This window comes from Cavia porcellus, unplaced genomic scaffold, assembly GCF_034190915.1.
Source record: "Cavia porcellus strain 051 isolate PalLab524CR breed Dunkin Hartley unplaced genomic scaffold, mCavPor4.1 scaffold_18, whole genome shotgun sequence".
Classification (NCBI taxonomy): Eukaryota; Metazoa; Chordata; class Mammalia; order Rodentia; family Caviidae; genus Cavia; species Cavia porcellus.
In genome coordinates, this window is record NW_026947501.1 from 43,427,174 (window position 1) to 43,449,399 (window position 22,226).

At 38.9% G+C, this 22,226-nt stretch overlaps 1 pseudogene; it reads right to left on the bottom strand.

Moving 5' to 3' along the window:
• Positions 1-13,840: 13,840 nt before the first annotated feature.
• LOC100727031 (ribonucleoside-diphosphate reductase subunit M2-like) lies at positions 13,841-15,042 on the bottom strand (annotated as a pseudogene).
• Between the last annotated feature and the right edge of the window lie 7,184 nt (positions 15,043-22,226).

Below are 22,226 nucleotides of genomic sequence, written 5' to 3' on the forward strand. Positions count from 1 at the left end.
CAGGATCCACAGATGCTCTGGTCCTGGAAATAAAGACAAGGGGAGTAGGATTGGGCAGCTGGTTACCTGTTAGGACTGCCAGGAATTGAAGCTCAAGGTCAGGGAGTTAAACAAGCACAGGTGGTTTTGGAGACTGCATGTGTGATGGTTTTAATCAGAACTCTGCTCTAAGGGTCCTCCAGGCCTAGCAGACTCACTTTACTGCAGCTCTGAGGGGTAAGGGTGTTGGGGATGTGCGGATCCTGCAGAGCCTGGGCTGAGAGAGAGAGAGAGAGAGAGAGAGAGAGAGAGAGAGAGAGAGAGAGAGAGAGGCAGACAGACAGAAAGACAGAGAGAGAGACAGAGACAGAGAGGGAGAGAGAGGCAGTGATGCTGCCCTATCCCCAGGGTGCCATTTGAGATGATGCAGGTGAGGTCTCCCTATAGCCAGCCAGGTGTCAGCAAAGTGGTCACTGTGCAGTCTGTTTTCACACAGATGAGAAGCAACTCTACTTCTTTTTCTGTCTGAAGCCAATTTAGCGCTTTGAGCATCCAACACAGTCACCAGAGTGGCCACCTAGCCTGTGAGTCTAAGAAGCCCACTAGGCTCTGCCAGCCTTCTTCACCACTAAATTCAGTTAGGACCTAACTCTGTGAACACGAAACTTTCCCTGGAGGGCACAGTGCCAGGCCTTGGTCTTGAACTTGCAAGGATCTGCCTGTATTAGCCTCCCAAATTGTGGGATTACAGTAGTGCACCACCACACCCAGCTCAGGAATATGATATTCTTAATTGCCATCTAACCGAAGGAAGCCTCTTGCATCTATTGTGATTTATCCTCACTTTCTTTTTTTTTTTTTTTTTTTTTTTTTTTTTTTTTTTTTTTGAGACCAGAGCTAGCTAGTTAATACAGCTTGGCCTCAAACTCATGGTGACCCTCCTGCTTCAGCCTTCTGAGTGCAGCAATTACAGGTTCTTGGTAGCAGGCTTCACTAATTTTTGGTCACACCTTGTAAAGACAAATTGATAGAGAATATTTTAAGGGACAAAGCACCGAATTCAGTCCCAGTGTGGCGGCACTCTCTTCCTTGCCTGGGGATCAGCCCGCAGTTTCCTGCCAGGACCATTGAGTGAGGAGGAGGTGCAGAATCCTGTCCCAGTCTGGGGGAACTCTTCCTAGCCTGGCAGCCAGGCCACAGTTCCCTGCCGGGACCAGTGAGTGGGGAAGAGACAGGGAAACCCATCCCAGCCTGGCGGTCCTCTCTCCCTCACTTGGAACAACACTTGAAGCTCGAAAATATAGGAAAATGACAAAACAAAAGACCACAAAGAGGAACAACAAAAGGTTGATAGGGATGAATGTAAAAGAAGGGGACAACATAAAGGATGTCAAGAAGATATTTAGAGAAGCAATCACTAAAAATTTCCCAAACATGAGATTGTAAACTGATATCAAGATCAGTGAAGCATATAGAACTCCAAATAGCCATAACTAAAATAAAACTACACCCAGACATACAATAATGACAATCCCAGAAATCAAACAAAAGAATAGAATATTAAAAGCTGTCAAAGAAAAAAAGACAGATCACCTATAAAGGCAAAGCTATCAGAATCACAGCAGACTTCTCAGCACAAACAATAAAGTCAGGAGGAGCATGGAGTGAAGTATTTCAGATCCTAAAGGAAAATGATTTCCAACCTAGGCTGATGTACCCTGCAAAACCATACTTCAAAATCGATGGAGAAATAAGATACTTCGATGACAAAGAACAGCTGAAGAACTTCATGATCACCAAGCCAACCCTACAAAGAATGCTGAAAGACAGCCGAGATATACTTAGGAAAAAAACACTAAACAAAGCAGACAATTAAACAGAGCATAAAGATAAAGATGCAAGAGCAGAACAATAACATGTCAACAATAAACCAAAACATAACAGTTATAATCATTAACGTAAATGGTCTCAATGCACCAATTAAAATAAATAGACTGGCAGAATGGATCAAGAAACAAAATTCAACCATATGCTGTCTACAAGAAACCCATCTAACACAAAAGGATACATACAGACAAAAATCAATGGATGGAAAACAATACTTCATGCAACAGGAACAAAAAAAAAAGTGGGGTTAGCTATCCTGTTTGCAGACAATGTGAACTTCAAATCAATAATGATCAGAAGGGAAAAAGAAGGTCACTACATACTGGTTGGGGAAAACTCAAAGAGGAAGAGACAGCTATCTTAAATATATATGCACCAAACTCCAGAGCATCCAGTTATATAAAACAAGTAGTAACAGAAATGAAAAACCAAATTAGCAGTAACATGATTCTAACAGGAGATTTTAACACACCATTGACACAAATGGACAGATCAACCAGACAGAAAATCAGCAAAGAAATAAAAGAACTGAATCACACCTGTGAACAAATGGACTTAACAGATATATACAGAGTATTCCACCGAACAACAGCAGAATACACATTCTTCTCAGAAGTACATGGGTCATTCTCTAAAATAGACCATATACTAATTCACATAACATTTAAATAAGTGCAAAATGGTTGAAATTATCCCTTGCATGCTATTTTACTATAGCACTATGAAATTAGAAATTAATGATAAAAGATACTGCAAAAATCCGACAAACACATGGAAATTGAATAACGCACTCTTGAGTAATCAGTGGGTCACAAAGAAAATATTAGAAGAAATTAAACAATATCTGCAAACAAATAAAAACACAAACACAACTTACCAGAATCTGTGGGATGCAATGAAAGCTATCCTCATAGGAAAATTTATTGCACTGAGTTCCCACATCAGGAAAAAAGAATGTGAATACAAATAAATAACCTGATGTTACACCTCAAACATCTAGAAAAAGAAGTGTAAGTCAAGCCAAAAGTCAAAAGAAGAGAAGAAATTATAAAAATCAGAGCAGAAATCAATGCAATAGAGACTAAAATAAATCCAAATAATCAATAAAATCGATAAACCCCTAGCCAACCTTATTTTTAAAAAGGGAAGAGAAAGCTCAAATTCAAGCAATAAGAAATGAAAGAGGCGAAATTACCACAGACCCTATAGAAATACAGAAGATCATCAACACCTATTTCAAAAACCTCTACTCTCAAAGGTTTGATAACACAGAGGATAAAGACAGATTCCTAGAAGCATACAAAGTACCAAAGCTAGGTCACGAAGATGTAAAACTACTGAATAACCCAATTTCTATTAATGAAATTGAAAACATAATTAAATTTTTATCTACAAAGAAGAGCCCAGGCCCAGACAGATTCACTGCAGAATTCTACACGAAATACAAATAAGACCTAATGCCAACACTCCACAAAATCTTAAATGAAATTGAAAGGGAAGCAATCCTTCCTAAATTGTTCCTACAAGCAAATATTACTCTAATACCAAAACCAGAGAAGGACCCAACTGAAAAAGAGAACTACAGACTGATCTCCCTAATGAACACAGATGCAAAAATCCTCAATAAAATATTGGCAAATAGGATGCAGCAAATCATCAAGAAGATCATACACCATGACAAGGTGGAATTCATCCCAGGCATGCAGGGATGGTTCAATATACCTAAATCAATAAATGTAATACACCATATCAATAGAGTCAAAAGTAAGAATCACATGATCATTTCTATAGATGAAGAAAAAGCTTTTGATAAGGTCCAAAATTCATTTATGATAAGAACCTTGGAGAAAATTGGAATAAATAGTCTTTATCTCAATATAATAAAGGCTGACTATGACAAACCAAAAGCCAATATCATACTAAAGGGCCAAAATTTGAAGGCCTTTACTTTAAAATCAGGTACAAGACAAGGATGCTCCTTATCACCACTCCTATTTAATATAATTCTGGAAATACTAGCCAGAGCAATTAGACAAGAGAGAGAAATAAAAGGCATAAAGATAGGAAAAGAAGAAGTTAAGCTATCATTTTTTGCAGATGACATGATACTCTATATAGAAGATCCCCAAAACTCCGTTGAAAGATTCCTAGATGTAATAAATAAATTCAGTAATGTAGCTGGATACAGAATCAATACTCAAAAATCAATAGCATTTCTATACACTAATAACAAAGTCTCAGAGAGATAAATAAGAGAGGCCACACCCTTCATACTAGCAGCCTAAAAAAAATGAAATATTTAGGAATTACTCTCACGAAAGAAGTGAAAGACATATAGAGGGAAAAATATAACATGCTGCAAAATGAAATGGAAGAAGAGCTCAGAAAATGAAGACATCCCTTGCTCATGGATAGGAAGAATAAATATTGTGAAAATGGCCATTCTCCCAATACTTTTATACAGATTCAATGCAATCCTGATAAAAATACCATCAACATACCTCATAGAACTCGAGAAATCACTTCTAAAATTCATCTGGAGCAAGAAGAGTTCTAGAATAGTAAAGGCAATTCTAAGCAGCAAAGGCAAGGCAGGTGGTATCACAATCCCTGACTTGAAGTTATACTACAAAGCAACTGTAGTAAAATCAACATGGTACTGGAACCAAAACAGAGCTGAAGACCAGTGGAATAGATTAGAAGATACAACCATAACCATAAACAGACTCAACCACCTTATCTTTGATAAAGGGAACAAACATGTTCACTGGAACAGTGTCAGTATCTTTAATAAATGGTGTTGAAAAAACTGGCTCTCCATATGCCAAAAACTAAAACTAGAACCATGCCTATGACCACGCACTAAAATAAAATCTAAATGGATCAAAAATCTAAATATTAAAACAGAAACATTAAATCGATCAGAAGACAAAATGGTTAAAATACCTTGAAGACATAGGAGTAGGTAAAGAATTCATGAACAGGACTCAAACTGCACGGGAAATACTTTCCAGAGTCAATAATTGGGATCACCTCTTATTAAAAAGTTTCTGCATGTCAAATGAATTATCCAGCATAGTAAAAAGAAAACCCACAAATTGGGAAAAAAATCTTAGTGCACTGCCCCTCAGACAAAGGACTTCTGTCTAAAATATATATAGAATTTTTAAAAATCAGACACCAAAAATTCAATCCAAAAATGGGCATCTGAGATGAATAAACAATTTTCAGATGAAGAAACACAAATGGCAAATAAATACATGAAACACTGTTCACCATCACTGGTCATTAGAGAAATGCAAATTAAAACCACACTGAGATTTCATCTCACTCCTGAAAGAATTGTCAAGAACAAGAAAACCACCAACAACAAATGCTGGAGAGGCTGTGGGGAAAAAGGAACTCTCCTGCATTGTTGGTGGGATGGTAGACTAGTACAACCATTGTGGAGGTCAGTCTGGAGATTTCTCAGAAAGCTGGGACTGGAAGCCCCATTTGACCCAAACATTCCACTTCTAGGCATATTCCCAGAAGAACTGAAAACATCATACCACAGTGATATATGTGCATCCATGTTTATAGTAGCACAATTTGTAATAGCTAGATCTTGGAAACAACCTAAGTGTCCATCAACAGAGGAATAGATAAAAAAGTTGGGGTATTTTTATTCAATGGAGTACTACTCAGGTATAAAGCATGATCACATTGAGATATTTATAAATAAGTGGACACAGCTTGAGACCATACTCATAAGTGAAATAAATCAAACTCACATGTATAAATATTGAATAGTTTCCCTAGTGTAAGAAATGATAAGAATACAAAAAATATGTGGTAATAATGATTCCAAATCATATTTGTTTGAAGCCATATAATGTTTTCCCTCATTAATTGCACAGGTTTTAACCAGGGTTGTTCAAATTGTAGTACGAATAGCTATTTTGAAGAAAACAGCACATCGTAAAAGCTAGTGCTGATTTAATACCATCTTGTTTTGAAATCCCATCAAGCTGTTGTACATTGGTTTCCACTGCTTTTAACATGTTGAATCTTACAATATTTTACTATATGTGATAGTAGAAACAAAATTTTTATAGGCAAAAAGATAAGATAGAAACCGTTGTTCATTTTCTGTTACCTGGTTCTAAATACTCTGTAATTCTTTAATTCTCTTGAATGGCTTCACACTGTCTTGATATGCTTGATGCTATAGTATATGAAGTTATACTCAAATAATTCAAGGAAAGAAGCACTATGGTGACTACTATTATGTTAAATTATCTGGGGGTGAAACACAATGATGCTTAAATTGTTCGGTTCTGACCTGTGTTGTTCTGTTACAATGTCTTCTTTTATCTCAATCTCCACCCTTTTTAAAAAAATTAATCTATTTTGTCTTATTTTTTTCAATTAATGGAAAACTAAATTTAAAAATAGTGGGATATATCATAGTAACTTTTTTGTTTTCCTATTAACCTGATTTGAATCCCAGTATTGTTCTCTCTATCTTGTTCTGTCTGATTCTACTATATACTATTTTGTTTGATAATATCAAGTTTGAGGGTATAGGCAACCACTTTGAAGGAAATAAGATTTACTATGATGCCCATTATGGTTTGACTATTATCTTGTTTTGAAGTCCGTAAGGTCTCCAGTGTAGGTCTTATTGGTCTTGTACTGTACTGTTTTGATCAATTCAATTTACCTGATGATATAGGCAATTCTTTTTAAAAATAGCAAGAGGCACAATGGTGACCATTTTTGATCACCTGTTATTCTATTTTTACATAATGTACTGTGCCCATCTTTCTATTCCAACCGACTCTGTTCTGTTTAGTCACATTAGATTTTATTTTCTTCAAAAAAAGTAATAAGAACTGTGGGAGTAAAAAAACCCCAAAAAGTGTAATTCTTATTGTAAAAAAGAGATGAAAGGAAGGTGGTCTAAGGGATATAACCGCAGGTATGTTTGAGTATGTAGGATGGAAGACCATATTACTGAGCTTTTGTTGGACTATTGAACAAAACTGTCAGCAATCTCACTGTATGAATGTCCACTTTATATGTTTTAATTTTATAATTTGGACAAATGTTTCTAAGATGACAATGTGTAACCTATTAACTAGTGATTTCTTACTGTATATTTTATTCTTGAAATTCTGTATTATTTGTACCCTGTTACTGCTTTGTTTTTTATTTCCTTTCTTTTTTCTCTTTACATAAATAAAAAAGAGAATATTTTAAGGAGATCCATGGCAATGCATCTTTTATTGGGATAATTTTTTAAAAACTCAAACATTCATCCCATTTGTTAATTACATCTTTTACACATTTGAAACTTTTCAATTTTAAGATAAATCCTCTAGGACTCTGTGTTATTGAACTTTCCATTTCTATGACAAAATATTTGTGATAAACAATATAAGAGAAGAGAGGTTTATTTTGGCTCACGTTTACACAGATTTCTGTCTGTGGTCTGCTGACTTCAATGCTTTTAAGGAGATGATGATATAGAAACACCATGATATAAGGAAGGTTTGGAAAAAGGAATCTACTTATCTCATGATTGCCAGGAAGCGGGGGGGGGGGGAGACAGAGAGAGACAGAGACAGAGTGACACAGAGACAGAGAGATGGAGAGAGACAGAGACAGGAGCCAAGAATAAGATAGAGTTCATATTGTCACACTTTCGTAATCCAACTCCGGTAACCATGTCACATCAACTGAGATTCCAATGCCTCCTAATTGATTCCATCAACTACTGAAATCATTAATGGATTAATCCACAGATGAAATTAGAGCACTCATAGACCCAACACTTTCTGAAAATGCCACTTTTGTACTCTGTGACTTTTGGAGGACATTTTGTTCTAAATCATAACAAATTCCTATTGTTACTTTATTGAAATAATTTGGAGAAAGTTGCATTATAAATTTCAGTTATTTCATAAATCATTGTGGTACAATAGACAGTTTTCTGAAGATGCCATGACTTCTAATCAGAAGACTTTTGTACATTTTCACATTAGCTATGTTAACTTTTTATTTTAGTGTACTGTCAGAGATAGAAGTACAAAAATGCTGCAAAAACACAGCCATTTACTTACACTTAGTTAGCTCCAGTAGATTAGATTTTACTTCTATATACTGCTATAAATTAGCTGACATTCTGTTAGTTGGAGACTATGGGATAAAGCAAATCACTCCAAAATGTTGAAGCACATGGCAAGGTGTAATTCATTCCTTGTATGACAATGAATCAGTTTATTTCAGACATCAAGAAATTTGACACCTTCACCAATGTGACAGCCCCATGAATTTTTGTACAGTTTTCACTGCACCCTCTGCACAGCAAGTGTTTTCATTATACAATCAAGATAGTTACAATTTATCCTGCACAGGACATCTACTTGACCTGCTCTTATCAGTATCGTGTGGAATGAGATGTTCCATGGCAAGTTTACATGATGTATTTCTTCAATATGATTTAAAACATGGAGCAGGAGAGTTAACACTGCCTGAAACCAAGCCAAAGACCTGAACCACTGTTCATTCCAGATGACTGAGAACTGCACCAGAGAACAGGGACAGATTGTGTCTCCACTCTGCTGTTGATCGCTGCCTCTGATCCTGGAAGGGGCCAGCTCTTTGGAAACTAGGGTGTGCTCAGCAGTGACCAGCAGGAGAGGAGAGAAAACATTGAGAGCAGAAACCCATAAATTCTAATGTTTAAGCCCATAAGTCCCCATGATTTGCATTTATCTTTCCTCTAACATCAGAAGTACCTTTGCTTTTGGGACCTTACAAAAGCCTTCTCTGGGATGCAGGCTAAGCAAAATAGATATGGCAGACTTCCAGGAGAACATGGCAGATAGATAAAAACAGCTACAGTGAAATACCCAGCTTAGAATCCAGGAATGGTGTGGTGCAAGGAGTCCTAAGCAAGGGGATATATATCCTGCCAACCCAAGAACAAATTAAGCTGAGAGAAACCAACAGGAAATGCAATCCCGGTGCTATAACCAAAACAGATAAAATCTCAGCACGGAAGCTGGAACCCATGCCACTGGAAGCCGCAGTTTGAATTTCCTGGTGCCGCTGCTGTGTCAAAATCAGCACGGCAAGGAGAGAGACACACGAAAGCTCTGAGAGCGGGAACCGAGGAATGGAGTTGAGAGCAGGACTGGCGGGGAGACCTGCATCAAACTGCGGTGAGTAAGAGGAACAGGGACCCTTCCATAGAGTGGGAGGCTCCAGCAAAGGGCATTCTGGGACTGGGCATACCAGCCAGAACAGGACACTGCAGTGACTTTGGTCACATATTCCCCTCTCCAGTGGGATTGGTGCAGAGCACTTGGCCTGGGTGATGCCACTGACTAAGACCCAATGGGTTAGCCCAAACCAGGTCCCAGCACCTGGTGGTGCACCCTTCAGGAGGTTGATCATGAGGTGTGGGCCCAGCAGAGGCTGCCCAGGTCTGTGTCTCCCTAGTGCACTGCAGTGGGTGGGAACACCTAGTCAACAGAGTCAAACAAACTGTAACCAACAAAAAAAGAAACTGGGCCTCCTATATACGCTTGTATGGAAGGAACAAAAAGTATGGGAAGAGGGAGCAACAGAAAGGGTCCTCAATCCCCAATCCTAAGAACACTGATCCAGGAAAGGTAAATGCAAAAAAGAATGAGGACAGAAAACATGCAATATCAGACATGGCACCAATAGACATAAAGCAATATCTCCGGAGCCTCATAGACAAGGTATTTAACCAAGTAAAGCAAGATATAAATAGAATAGTTAGAGAAATGCTAAGCACCACACAAGAAAAAAACAGATGGTGGAATGGAAGAACAGAAAAAAAGGGGAGAATTGTTTGATGGAGAAAATAGAGAAAACATAGAATACATGAAGCAGTTTCATAGAGATTATCAGGAAACTAAAAACTCTATTGACGGCTGGCATAACAGCTTGAAAGAAACTAAGGATAGAGTATCTGAACTTGAGGACAGATTTGTAATGTGGGAGCATGAAATGAAAAACTTCTTAAGAATAACAAGAAAACAAACAGCAATAATACAAAGGCTAGAAGATGATAAGAGGATCTATAACTTAAGAATTAAGAACATAAAAGAAGTAAGGACACAAACAAATGGACTACAAAAGCTATTCACAGAAATAATACAGGAGAATTTCCCTAATTTAGCAAAAGGTAAAAATATTCAGTTGTATGAGGCCTACAGGACCCCAGTCACCTACAATCCAAACAGAGCTACACCCAGGCATATAATAATCAAAATTCCAGAAATCCAATATAAGAACAGAATACTAAAAGCTGTCAGAGACAAGAAACAGATAACTTACAAGGGAACACCCATCAGAATTACAGCAGACCTCTCAGCACAAACCATCAAATCATGAAGAGCGTGGGGGGAAATAATTCAAGCTTTGAAAGATAATAACCTCCAGCCAAGATTCATATATCCTGTACAACTGTCCCTAGAAATTGATGGAAAAAAAAGGTGCTTCCAGGATAAAGAGGAACTAGGGAAATTTGAAAACACCAATTCAACTCTACAGAGAATACTGCAGGATATTCTAAAAAAGGAAAATACCAAGATTCTAGAAACAGTGGCAGAGAGGCCACAATGAATGGTGCAGAAAACAAAATGAAGAAGACAAATTGAGAACTAACAACAGAAAAAGAGCTCAACACAAATGAGGCAGAGAAGGTTGGATGGTAGGAACACCTATTTTGGAGAAAACAAGACATCATAATAGCTAGTGCTAATTTAGTATCATCTCGTTTTAAAGTCCCATCAAGCTTTTATTCTTCTGGCTCCATTGGTCTTAACAGGTTGTTTCTTATTGGATTTTATTATATGTGATAATTTAAACAAAAGTTTTATAGACAAGGAGGCTATACAGAAACCATTGTTCATTTTCTGATAGTTGGTTGTAAATACCTTGTAATACTGTCATTCTCTTGAATGGTTTTACATTGTCTTGATATGTTTGGTGCTACAGTATACAAAGTTATACTCAAAGATTTCAAGGAAAGAGACACTACGGTAACTACTTTTATGTCAGGATATCTTGTGGTGAAACACTATTTTGCTTAAACAGTTATGTTTTGACCTGTGCTGTTTTGTTGTTATGCCCTCTTTTATCTTAATCTCCTTATTTAATTATTTACTTTTTTTATTTTTATCTTTTAATTAAGGGAAAAATAAATAAAAAATAGCAGGATAAACTATAGTAACCCACTTTGATTTCCTATTCACTTGATTTGAAAACCCATATTGCCCTCACCATCTGGTTTTGACTGATTTTCCCCTATTCTGTTTTGCTTGATAGTACCAAGTTTGAAAGTATAGGCAACAACTGTGAAGACAAGATTTATTATGACGCCCATTCTGGTTGACTATTATCTTCTTTTAAAGTCCTGTAATGTCTCCAATGTTTTGGTTTTATTCTTTACTGTTTTGTTCAATTTTATTATAACTGATGATATAGGCAATTCTTTTTAAGATAGCAAGAAGCAGTATGGTGACCATTTTTTATCACTTCGTATTTTGTTTTTACATTAGGTATAATGTCCATCCTTTTGATTTGACTGCCTCTGTTCTGTTATGTCACATTTGGTTTTACTCTCTTCAAAAAAAAGTAATAAGAACTGTGGGACTAATAAAACCCAAAATGTGTAATTGTCACTGTACAAAAGAAAGGAAAAGAAAGTGCTTTAAAGGATATACCTGCATGTATATTTAAGTGTATAAGATAGATAACCATGTTACTAAGTTTTGTTGGATCAATGAACAGAACTGTATGCAGTCTCACTGTTTGAAAGTCCACTTTATAAGCTTTAATTTTGTAATTCGAACAACTATTTCTAAGATAATAATATGTAATCTATTAACTAGTGATTTCCTACTGTTTATTTTTTCTGAAATTCTGTATAACTTGTGCCCATTTTCTGTTTTTTTTTTTCCTTTTTCTCCTTAAATAAAACTTTAAAAAAATAGATATGGCAAAGTCAAGATAATGTCCTTATCAGAGCTCTTTAGGTTTCTATTAGTGTAGGTTTCAGGTGATACTACTTGGACAATGTTCAAAGTGACAGTGTTACTGAACTTACTCTTATCACTCCTTTCTTTTTTTCTTTATTTCTTTCCTTCCTTCCGTCTTTCTTTCTTTTTTCCTCCTTCCTTCTTAAAAGCCCTGTAAAATATGCCCAGTTTTCTTTTAGACTACATTTGTAGTGATTTTCATATGTACATGGTCATGTTCTGCTGATGTCTGGTGGTTTCAGCCTCCAGAAGCCAGAGTGTGCTGATCCAATCTCCAGCTGGGCTGTCTATGATGCAAGGGAAGACAGCCACTATCACCTCCTGGGCCAGTCAGAACATTGCCTCCGATCTACATTGGTATCAGCAGAAAATAAATTAGGCTCCAAAGCTCGTATTCAATGGGCCTTTCAGTCCATCTCAGGGATCCATTTGAGATTCATTGGCAACAGATCTGGCACAGGTTTCTCTCTCAGCCTGTAACCTGATGATGTCACAAGTTATTACTATCACCAGGGATAGAGTATTCTTCACACTACACCACAAACCAGAACAAAAACTTTTTCAGCCTGAATGAGCAATCTTCTGATCTTAGCAGGTGCAGATGGGTCATGGACCTCACAAACACCCTGAGATTTGGTCAGCACAGCAGAGCTGAAATTTTTTTTTTTTTTTTTTTTTCAGGTCATACAACTTGGGTTTATTCACATTAGGGATGAATAACTTAAAAAGACAGAAATGGGTCTTGTAATACAAGAATTGATAGACTAATACAATGGTATAATCAGTGAAGCCTGGCTGGGGTTCCAATGACCACCAACCCATAGACAACACAAGCGGCGAATTTGGGGGCATCACAGGATTGATGTCAAGCACCCATCCACTCCTTCCCATGGCCATTGAGGCTCTTCCCACAGAAAGGCGGATTAAGTAATAGTAACTGGGAACTGTGTTAGTCTGAAGCTTCATCTAAAAACATATCTGAATGGAGCAGGTAGGGACGGCTCACAGCTCAGGTTTGCTACTCACTCAAGAACCTGCCAGGTGACATGTGCTTAGTGTGAGAAGCACCGTGAGCAATACCTCTGAGATGCCTGTCTTGTTAAGGTATTTCTCTTATTAATATTGGGTGACAAAACTTTCCAAAATATGAACTACTGGAGTACCTAAAAGGATGCATATTGTAAAAAAGTCTTAAAGAAACTAAATGGAGAACGTATAAATAGATCAAATCTCTGACATAATCGGAATAAGCACCACTTTCAGGAGAGCTGGTCTCAGGAGCAATCACATCCTATCTCCACTGGGTACTACGTACATGGAGATTTGCCCAAAATTGACTTCAAAAGTAGGGTATTTCAAATTCATTAAAAAGCTTCCAAATTACATGCCCAGGAACACAAGGTTACTTTCTTTTAGTCACTTGAGCTACCATTCGTGGGAAATGCAACACTTTTCTTTCGCTTGGTGTTGAAATCAAATGTCAGGCTCTCCCCGTGACAGTACGCTTCGCATCTGTGTGTAAAGTGCCAGTTTATTTACCGCTAGTTTGATGCACTTTAGCCTGCTAGGAAGCAGTGAGGCCGACATCTGTAACTGCCCCAGGGCCGGGCCGAGTCCTGTGGTCCCCAAGCTGTAGTGCTACAGTGCTGTCGCGGCTGCCAGCTGCTCACAAAGTGAGACTTGATCTTGCAAAGAGCCCAGGTGGCTGGGCTTCCATGTCCCTCCCCTGGGTGACACACTGCACATTGCTAACAAACAGGATTGATTCTGAGGTAGCTACACAGCTTTTACCAGTGCTGCTAACACTGCTGACCATGCATGGTGTAGCTGGGCCATTTACCTTAGCTGATTTTTTTTTTTAATGATGAAAGGGGGGGGGAAATCAGCAAAGTAAGCATGCTTCTCTAGTTCTAAAAGTCATCATCCAATGTAAAAGAATTCTCCGTGGGGCTGGACATAACTCCCATCCTCTGATACTCGCCTACCCTCTTCTCAAAGAAGTTTGTCTTCCCTTCTAGAGAAATATTCTCCATGAAGTCAAATGGATTTTCCACTTGAAAAACCTTGCCAAAGCCCAGCTCTAGCATGAGCCTGTCAGCCACGAACTCGATGTACTGCTTCATGAGCTCGCAGTTCATGCCAATCAGCTTCACTGGCAAGGCCTCCGTGAGGAACTCCTGCTCGATTCTGACGGCGTTGACGATAATCTCCTTCACCCTCTGCTCTGAGGGTCTATGCATCAGGTGCTTGAACATCAGGCAGGCGAAGTCACAGTGCAGGCCCTCATCTCTGCTGATGAGTTCATTGGAAAAGGTGAGGCCGGGCATGAGTCCCCGTTTCTTCAGCCAGAAGATCGACGCAAAAGAACCAGAAAAAAAGATGCCTTCCACGGAAGCAAAGGCTACCACGCGTTCCCCATAAGTGGCCTCTTTGTCCCCAATCCAGCGCAAGGCCCAGTCCGACTTCTTCACACAGGGCATGGTCTCGATGGCATTGAAGAGGAACTCCCTTTCTCTGGAATCTTTGATCTAAGTATCGATGAGGAGACTGTACATTTCGGAATGAATGTTTTCCATGGCGATCTGGAAGCCGTAGAAACAGCGAGCCTCTGTGATTTGAACTTCTTGGCTGAACCGCTCCACCAAATTCTCATTGACTATGCCATCGCTGGCGGCAAAGAAAGCCAGAACGTGTGATATAAAGTATCTCTCCTCGGGCTTCAGGGCTTCCCAGTGCTGAATGTCTTTGGAAAGATCCACCTCCTCTGCCGTCCAAAAGGAGGCCTCGGCTTTCTTATACATCTGCCAAATGTCATGGTATTCGATAGGGAAGATGACAAAGCGCCGGGGGTTCTCTCAGCAGTGGTTCCTCCTCCACGCTGGGCGCAAATCCCTTACTCTTCGGCTCGGTGGGCTCCTGGAAGATCAGCCGCGCGGTCTTACTGGCCAGCACGCGAGTCCCGCTGAGGGACGGAGGCGTGTTCTCCTTGTCAGCCAGGCTGAGTCCCTTCAGCGGCGACAGCTGCAGCTGCTGCTGGTCTGCAAGCGTGGCGAGCAGGGCACGGACGGAGAGCATGATGCTTGGTGGCTGCAGCAGGGGACACGAGGATGAGCGGGAATCTGAGTTTGAGTCTCAGAGCTGAAATTTGTAGAGCCATTGCTTCACATATTAGTTGCAACATCAATTATAGGAATTTTTCTAAATAAATAAATAGTTGTTGAAAGTAGTTCTCTTTGTATCCATCTAAGGATTTCCTACTTTGTCCTTTACAAATTGGTGAAATTTTGCAGTTTTCCTTGTGAGCTTGAATTAGTCAGTAAGGCACAAGAGTTTCAAATGGGGAATATTATCAAATTACCAAAAATTTCCTGGAGTTGGGGAAACAGAAAAGACCCCTGGACAAGAAGCCCTGAGCCTTGAATCATTTCCTAGCACTGCAACCAGCAGGGTATTCTGGGTCCCCCACTCTTTCCCAAAACTATCTTTTTGTCTTTTCATGTAGTCACATTCCTGGACCTTAACTGCCTTGTGTTCATTATCTTTTCAGATTTGCAAGAGAATTATTAGTTGTTTGTCCTTAATAGTTGCATGATTTATTAAGAATACAAATCATGTGAATTTCTATAGACCCTTGTCTGGTAATGGGCAGAATAAGATCAGGTTCCTGAGGAGAGATTCAGTAAAGAACTTAGGGCCCCAAACAAAAAAGGTTGCTGTTACAAAGTTTCCATTAAATGGCAAACGACCCCCACAATACACAAAGACAGAGTACTCATCCTAGTGATTAAATAAATGAATGCTGGAATGAGTGCTGGAATGTTGAAATGATAATTTCCCATTAAAGGAGGGAGCTCTGTGCCCAGCTCTCCAAGCTCACATGGCTGGGTCCTCAGGTCACAATGGACCATGTCTCCCCCATCTGCCAGTTCCTCAGGAATTCCTGCTTTACTCTCTGATCTGTATGCATCTGACTGTGATGCCCCTTCCAGGAGGATTCTTAGAGTCTGAACTCAGTAAGCAATGAGACAGGAAGGGTGAGAGAAGCAGGTACACAGCTCTGAATGTGAGTGGCCATAAGTCAAACTGGAGTGAAGAAACCTTGTGAATTCAGAGAGGGAGGCACAGAACTTATAGATGCCATCTCCATTCAAAGGTGCAAAGTGTGTTTGAGAACCAAATCTAAAACAATGTTCTGTGTACTCGTGGGAGAAGAGCTGCATTCTACCCTGTGGTCCAAGAGAGAAACCCATTAAATCTGTGCCACCCAGGCTTAGAAGTGGTCCCAGAAAACCTTGGATGATGATGAGATGACACAGCACTGCAGCTATGTGTCATGCTATCCATCCTCTGCTGATTTGCAATGCACAGACCACAACCCATGCCCTAAATATTTCTTTCCAGGCTGCTCACACCCTGTGCAGGAGTCAGTCCCAGTCACAACACGCCACGGACATGAGGATCCCTGCTCATCTCCTGGGCTCCTCCTGCTCTATCTCCGAGGTGAGCAAGGATTGATATTATGATTTGGTCTATTTAGAGTTTCCTGGTCAGAATTGCCTGGCGCTACAAGGAGGTCCTGTTTTACCATAGTTGTGTTGATACTTGTTTCTAATTTCAGGTGCCAGATGTGACATTCAGATGATTCAGACTGCATCCTCCTTGCCTGCATCTGTGGGAGACACAGTCACCATCAAATGTAAGGCCAGTCAGGGTATAAGCAATATTTTACATTGGTACCAACAGAAACCAGAGAAAGCTCCTCAACTGCTGATTTATGCTACAACCAACTGGGGTCCCATCAAGGTTCAGTGGCAATGGATCTGGGGCAGATTATACTCTTACCATTAGTAGCCTCCAGCTTGAAGATGTTGCTACTTATTACTATCAGCAAGGTTTGTATACTCCTCCCACAGTGATACAATCCATGACAAAAACCAGCCAGAGAAACAAGTGTGAGACTGGGCTGCACCAGCTGCCACCTCAACTGCTGTTTTCAACTGCTGAGAGCAGTTCTCTGAGCCAGCCAAGTTTGGAAGCTCCTTGAGACTTTAGAAGAAGGACCAAGACTCTCCTCCACACTCCCTCTTTCCTTTTCCCCTGCTCCAGAAGCACAAATATGACAGTTCCTGTCCAGATTTAATGAAGACACAAATGAGCACCTCAGCGCTCTGTGGGTTATGGCATCATTTTTTATTCAGACAGCAATAGAGAAGCCCTTCTATGCAATCTGGGAAAGAATTTTTAAAGACTTGCTTCAATTTTAGAATAAATTGAAGGCTATAAAAATTTTAAAATGCAGAAGTGGCCCTTATAACACTGCCCACATGACTTTGCAGTCATTATCGATATCCAAGGATAATTTTGTTGCAAACAATCAAGATTAATAAATGTGCAAAGTCCAAATTTCACATGAAAATTCACTCTTGATGTTGTGCATATCCCCCAACAGAGACAACTACAATAACATGCAGCATTTGGAACAATGTGATTTTGTTTCAGTGCCCTAAAAATCCTCTCAATTCTCCACATTCATTCTCTTAATTTGTGCTTTTCCATTCCCATAGTTTATCCTTTTCCAAAATGACAAAATCTTGCCTTTATAGCACAGAAGTTTTTGAAAGATAATCTCAGAACAGGCTGTATTCAGAAACACAATAAGTAAAAGAAATTGAGTAACATCTTTGTACTTACAAAGTTCCATCATTACCTTCTATGATTAACTGGAATAGAAGCTTTCAATGTATTGATTCTATCTCAGAAGTCACCAGATATACATAGGTTTGCATGGAGTAAGAATCTAATACTATTTTTAAAACATGGGAATGAATATACAAATTTTGCCCCTACCTTTAACTGGATTCACAGGTAAAAGTTTAGAACGCTCACTGTATTTGTTTATATTACTTAGAGTCATTCATTATTTCATGGAACCTAACATGGGCTTTTTGTGCTTTGCTCAGGAGAGTGCCCAACAGGCTGTCTTTGGTCTCCAGCACTAAAAGAAAAGAAGTGGATTCATCTCATGCTGAAACATATCTCCTCTCCTTACTCTCACTTCTCCCCATGATATTTTATGACTGTGCAAATTTAACAGGTCTCAAAAACACAGTGTCTCTGCTCAGTGTGAGCAACAGTGGCAATTGCTGGGAAGACAATGAAGGTGGCATAGTTGGGGCAGGGTCCCCAAATGCTCTCTATTTTTCCAATTGAGATGGCTGCAATAGAAGTGATGTCAGCCACTGTAGAGACCCAGTCTTTAAGGTGCACTATTATTTTGCCCAAAAACTCAGAGTTGGCCAAAGAATGCAGCCCGTCTATGTACCCCCTTCCCTGCTTCCTCATCCCAGGGGTACAATGTTCTTATCTGTTCCCTACTTTGCAGTAGTTACTCATTTCTTCTCTATTAACATTTGCCTTTCCAATAGGTATTAATGAAGGTAAATTCTAAAACATATAAAGCACAGAAACATGGTGAGTATATTGTAATTAATTGGTGATAATAAATAACCTAATGAACTCTATCTCTTTGGTTTTCTATCAAATGCTAATTCATGGAAATCTGAAACAAAGAAACAAGTACTTAGAGCAACTAAAACTGTTCATTCCTCAAGAAAATAAGGAACTTATGAGCTCTTGGCAGGTTAATTTGGTTCAGGTGCAGTAATTTACTCTCCTACCTATCAGATGCCCTCCAAGGCCTCTGACTAAAGTCCTTGAAAATAGCAGTTCACACCGCATCCTATGTCAGACTAATCAAAGCAACTTTATTCATAACAGCCTGAAGTGGAATCTACCTAAGTCGTCATCAGCACATGGAGACATAAATGATGGTGTTACCATGGTAAAACAGTGCTCAGAAATAAAGGTCACGGTATTTGTACATGAAGCAAAATGAATAGTTCAGAAGCAATGTTTATTGTCAGTTGTTTTTGTATGCTGCCTTCATTGGTCTGATGATTTACCTTTTTCATTGTTGTGTTGTGCTTTGAATGTTTTATTCTTCCCTTATTTTTAATATTTCATGACATTGCCCTGGATTCAATTTCTTCTGAGGTAGGAAGACAAATGCTGCCTGGTAGGTTTTTATTCTTGAGATTCTCCTGAGTCTTTACTATGCTGTGGGAGTTTTGGGGATGTAGCACCTTCTTCATAAAACTGAGATCCCTGTCCAACCACATTCTCCCACCCTCTGCACCAAGCACCGCCCACTGGGTGCTCTTTCCTTCCTTTCAGTACAATCACTGTGTTTGTACATTTTAGGTACCGCTGATATCTACTTAATCTTCTCACCTACTTGTTAACTTTATAAACTTGTATTTAATTGCTCAGGGAAATATTTTCCACCTGAAATCAGTGTATTTACTGGAGTGAAATGAACCGTCATTTTTCCATCAAAAAATATGCTTACTAGCATTTGATATTTTTTCATTGAAAGTTAAAGTTTCCAGAGTCAAGTTAATGCCATTGTGTGATTTCCATGAAGAGGTAGTAACTTTTTCGTGGCCAGATCTACTTTTGCAGTACTAATTTAAGAACCAAAGCAGGATACAATATTGGTGTAAATGAAATTTAATACAGCAGAGTCTCAAACTGTTAAGCAGCAAAGACTTCAACCACTGGATGCAATATCTGGAGATTTTTGCTATGGTGACCAGAAAAGGTGTCTGTCATTACTCAGCTTGTGCCCTGAATGCTGTGATGATGTGAGTAAAGTTGACTTATAAGGACCAAAGAAAAAAGAATGAGGCCTGAAAACATTAGAAGATCTCACTAAATCCATTAAGAGTTTACTGAAAATAATATGCTTTGCCTCATAGGCCATAAAAAATTGAACCAGCAACACAAGAATCAGATCCTTGGGTGATTTTATCCATTTCAAAGGGGAAACTATCATGATAAATTTTAGCACACATGAGGTCCTAGCTCTCTTGCAGCTCAGATTTGCCCTCTCTTTAGAACCTGGAGGCCTTGCTGCTGCTCTGCTTGTTCTCCAAAGGCCCTGTCTGTCACAAGCTCTCTGCAAAATGTGATCACTATCTTTGGGCAAGGATCAACCTGAATCAGGTGCAGCAGTGAGCTGCAGACCTGGAGCTGCGGCCCTCTGAGTCCTGGTTCTCTGGATCCACGTGAGACAGCAGTGTGTGGAAAGGCCTCCGTGACAGGAGTCTGAGGTTGAGACCATGTTCACTGTGCCCACATCAACCATCCACTTGATCAGCCAGCATCACTCTTGCTGGGAAGACCCCAGTGTGGACATCATTCACTGACGGGCTCATCTGTGTCTTGTTTCTGCGTTTACATTCTAGTGAGACCATTGTGGGCTCCAGGGCCCAGCCTCTCTTTCAGTGTCTCTAAGAGAAATTTGCTCCACCACTTTCCTTGCAGCAGCAGAATGCAGGGAAGTTTCCAAAGAGTCAGTAATGTTCTGTGTGTGCCTCAGCTTGGCTTTGTCTATAACTGCTTTAGACACAGGATATATGATCCAAGTACCTTGCTAGATAAAACTCAATTAAAATTAGAAATATAATTCCACAATTATACTAGACATAGATCCAGGGCTGAATAGAAATATGTGGTTCATGGGTAGACTACTGATCAATAGGAGGGCATACACTTAAATAATTTTGGAAAATTATTTTAGTCATCACTGCTCAGGTTTCCATGTCACTCATATTGCTAAAGGTAGAGCCATAACTTCCCCAGCCTGCATCCCATAAGCTTGCTGGCCTCAGATGTTTCCTCGACTCTGTAGCTTTTGCTTCCTTTTCCCCCTGTACTGAATCAATATTTATTTCAGAATGACCCCTGTCAGAATAAATCTAAGGATTCAATCCTATTATATAATAGTGCTATGGTTTTCATATCTCCATTCTTTCTTAAGGATTGTGTGGGCAGTTGTTCAAATCCATAATTGGACAATTGACTGACTGTGACCAGGAGACAGTGAGTAGGAAAGGAGAAAGCAGAAGGGAGGAAAACAAAATTATCCCAGTCGTGACCATTCATGCATTGAGGAGGAGATAGGAGATGATATTTTTTTTTCACCTTAGCAGTGTTAGCTATTGCATCACATGAAAATTCACTAGGGAGCTCCTGGGCTATAACTCAGTAAAACAATATATTTGAGTTTATTATCTTTAGGAATAATCTCAGAGTAACTAATAAATACGGAAATGTTGCACAGTTAGGTCATTGTGTTGACAGTCTTTTAGGGGAACTATTTTTTTCCTTATGTCGGAAGCTATAACTAGAAGGAACAAGACACCTCAGACTTAAAAATTTAAGAAAAGAATCCTAAAACATCTATCATTATAGATAGTTAAGTGAAATCATAAATGAACCAAATTATACAGGTGTTAACTGCTAATTATCCAAAAGAAATAAACTTTAGTAGTCAAGTTATAAAAATTCTAAGAAGTAAAGGCTAAACCAGAATAAAATTAAGGGTTTGTTGTCTATCTTGAAATTAACCTTCAGTGTCTGGAGAAAAGCGTTTGCTATTCTGAGACGTCTGCTGTCTTGTAAGCTCTCAGAAGAGGTGGTGATAATACATGTGTTCGAATAAATCTTATAAGTCACCTCTCTTTAGTACTCTTAACTGTGTTATAAAAGTAGTTTACAGTGCCATCCCTTAGAGACGTGTGGGAAGAGGTTACCTGATAGCATTTCTCTACTCAACCTATAATCACAGCCTTGTCTGTGTATTACAAGGTGATGGTGATTATAAAGAGGAAGCAGGGAAGAGAGGGAAACAGGACTCTAACTAAGAGTTTTCTTGCAGTGAGGATGTGTGAGGTTACATTTCTCTTCTCTGCATTAATCACTGTATCAACTACTGATTTCAGCAATAAATTCAGGAGGTGTTTCTTAACCTGCAAGTCAGAAATTTTGTTCCTTACATCAATATATTTATAATAATGCTTATTACTTTAGAGATCCTCAGAATAACTAGTAAATATTAAACAAATGCACTTCTAGTTTGTATAGTGTTTCAAGGTAAATATATGTTACCTCAGTGACAAAGATCTAACTAAATGCAATAAAATAAATAGTAATTATGTAGAAATATAAAAACTTACAGCATTACAGAAAAAATTATAATTGCCATTGAAACATAAAACATCCTGGTGAACAAAACAAATGAAATCAATCTACATGTCTGATAAATTAAACAAAATATATGGCCTTAATGAACCAACATAAAATAATGCCAAAAATAAGGGATAAACCTAAATAATATGTTACCATATTTATCTTGAACGCAATCATCTGTAGCAAAGTATTTGCCATTCAGAA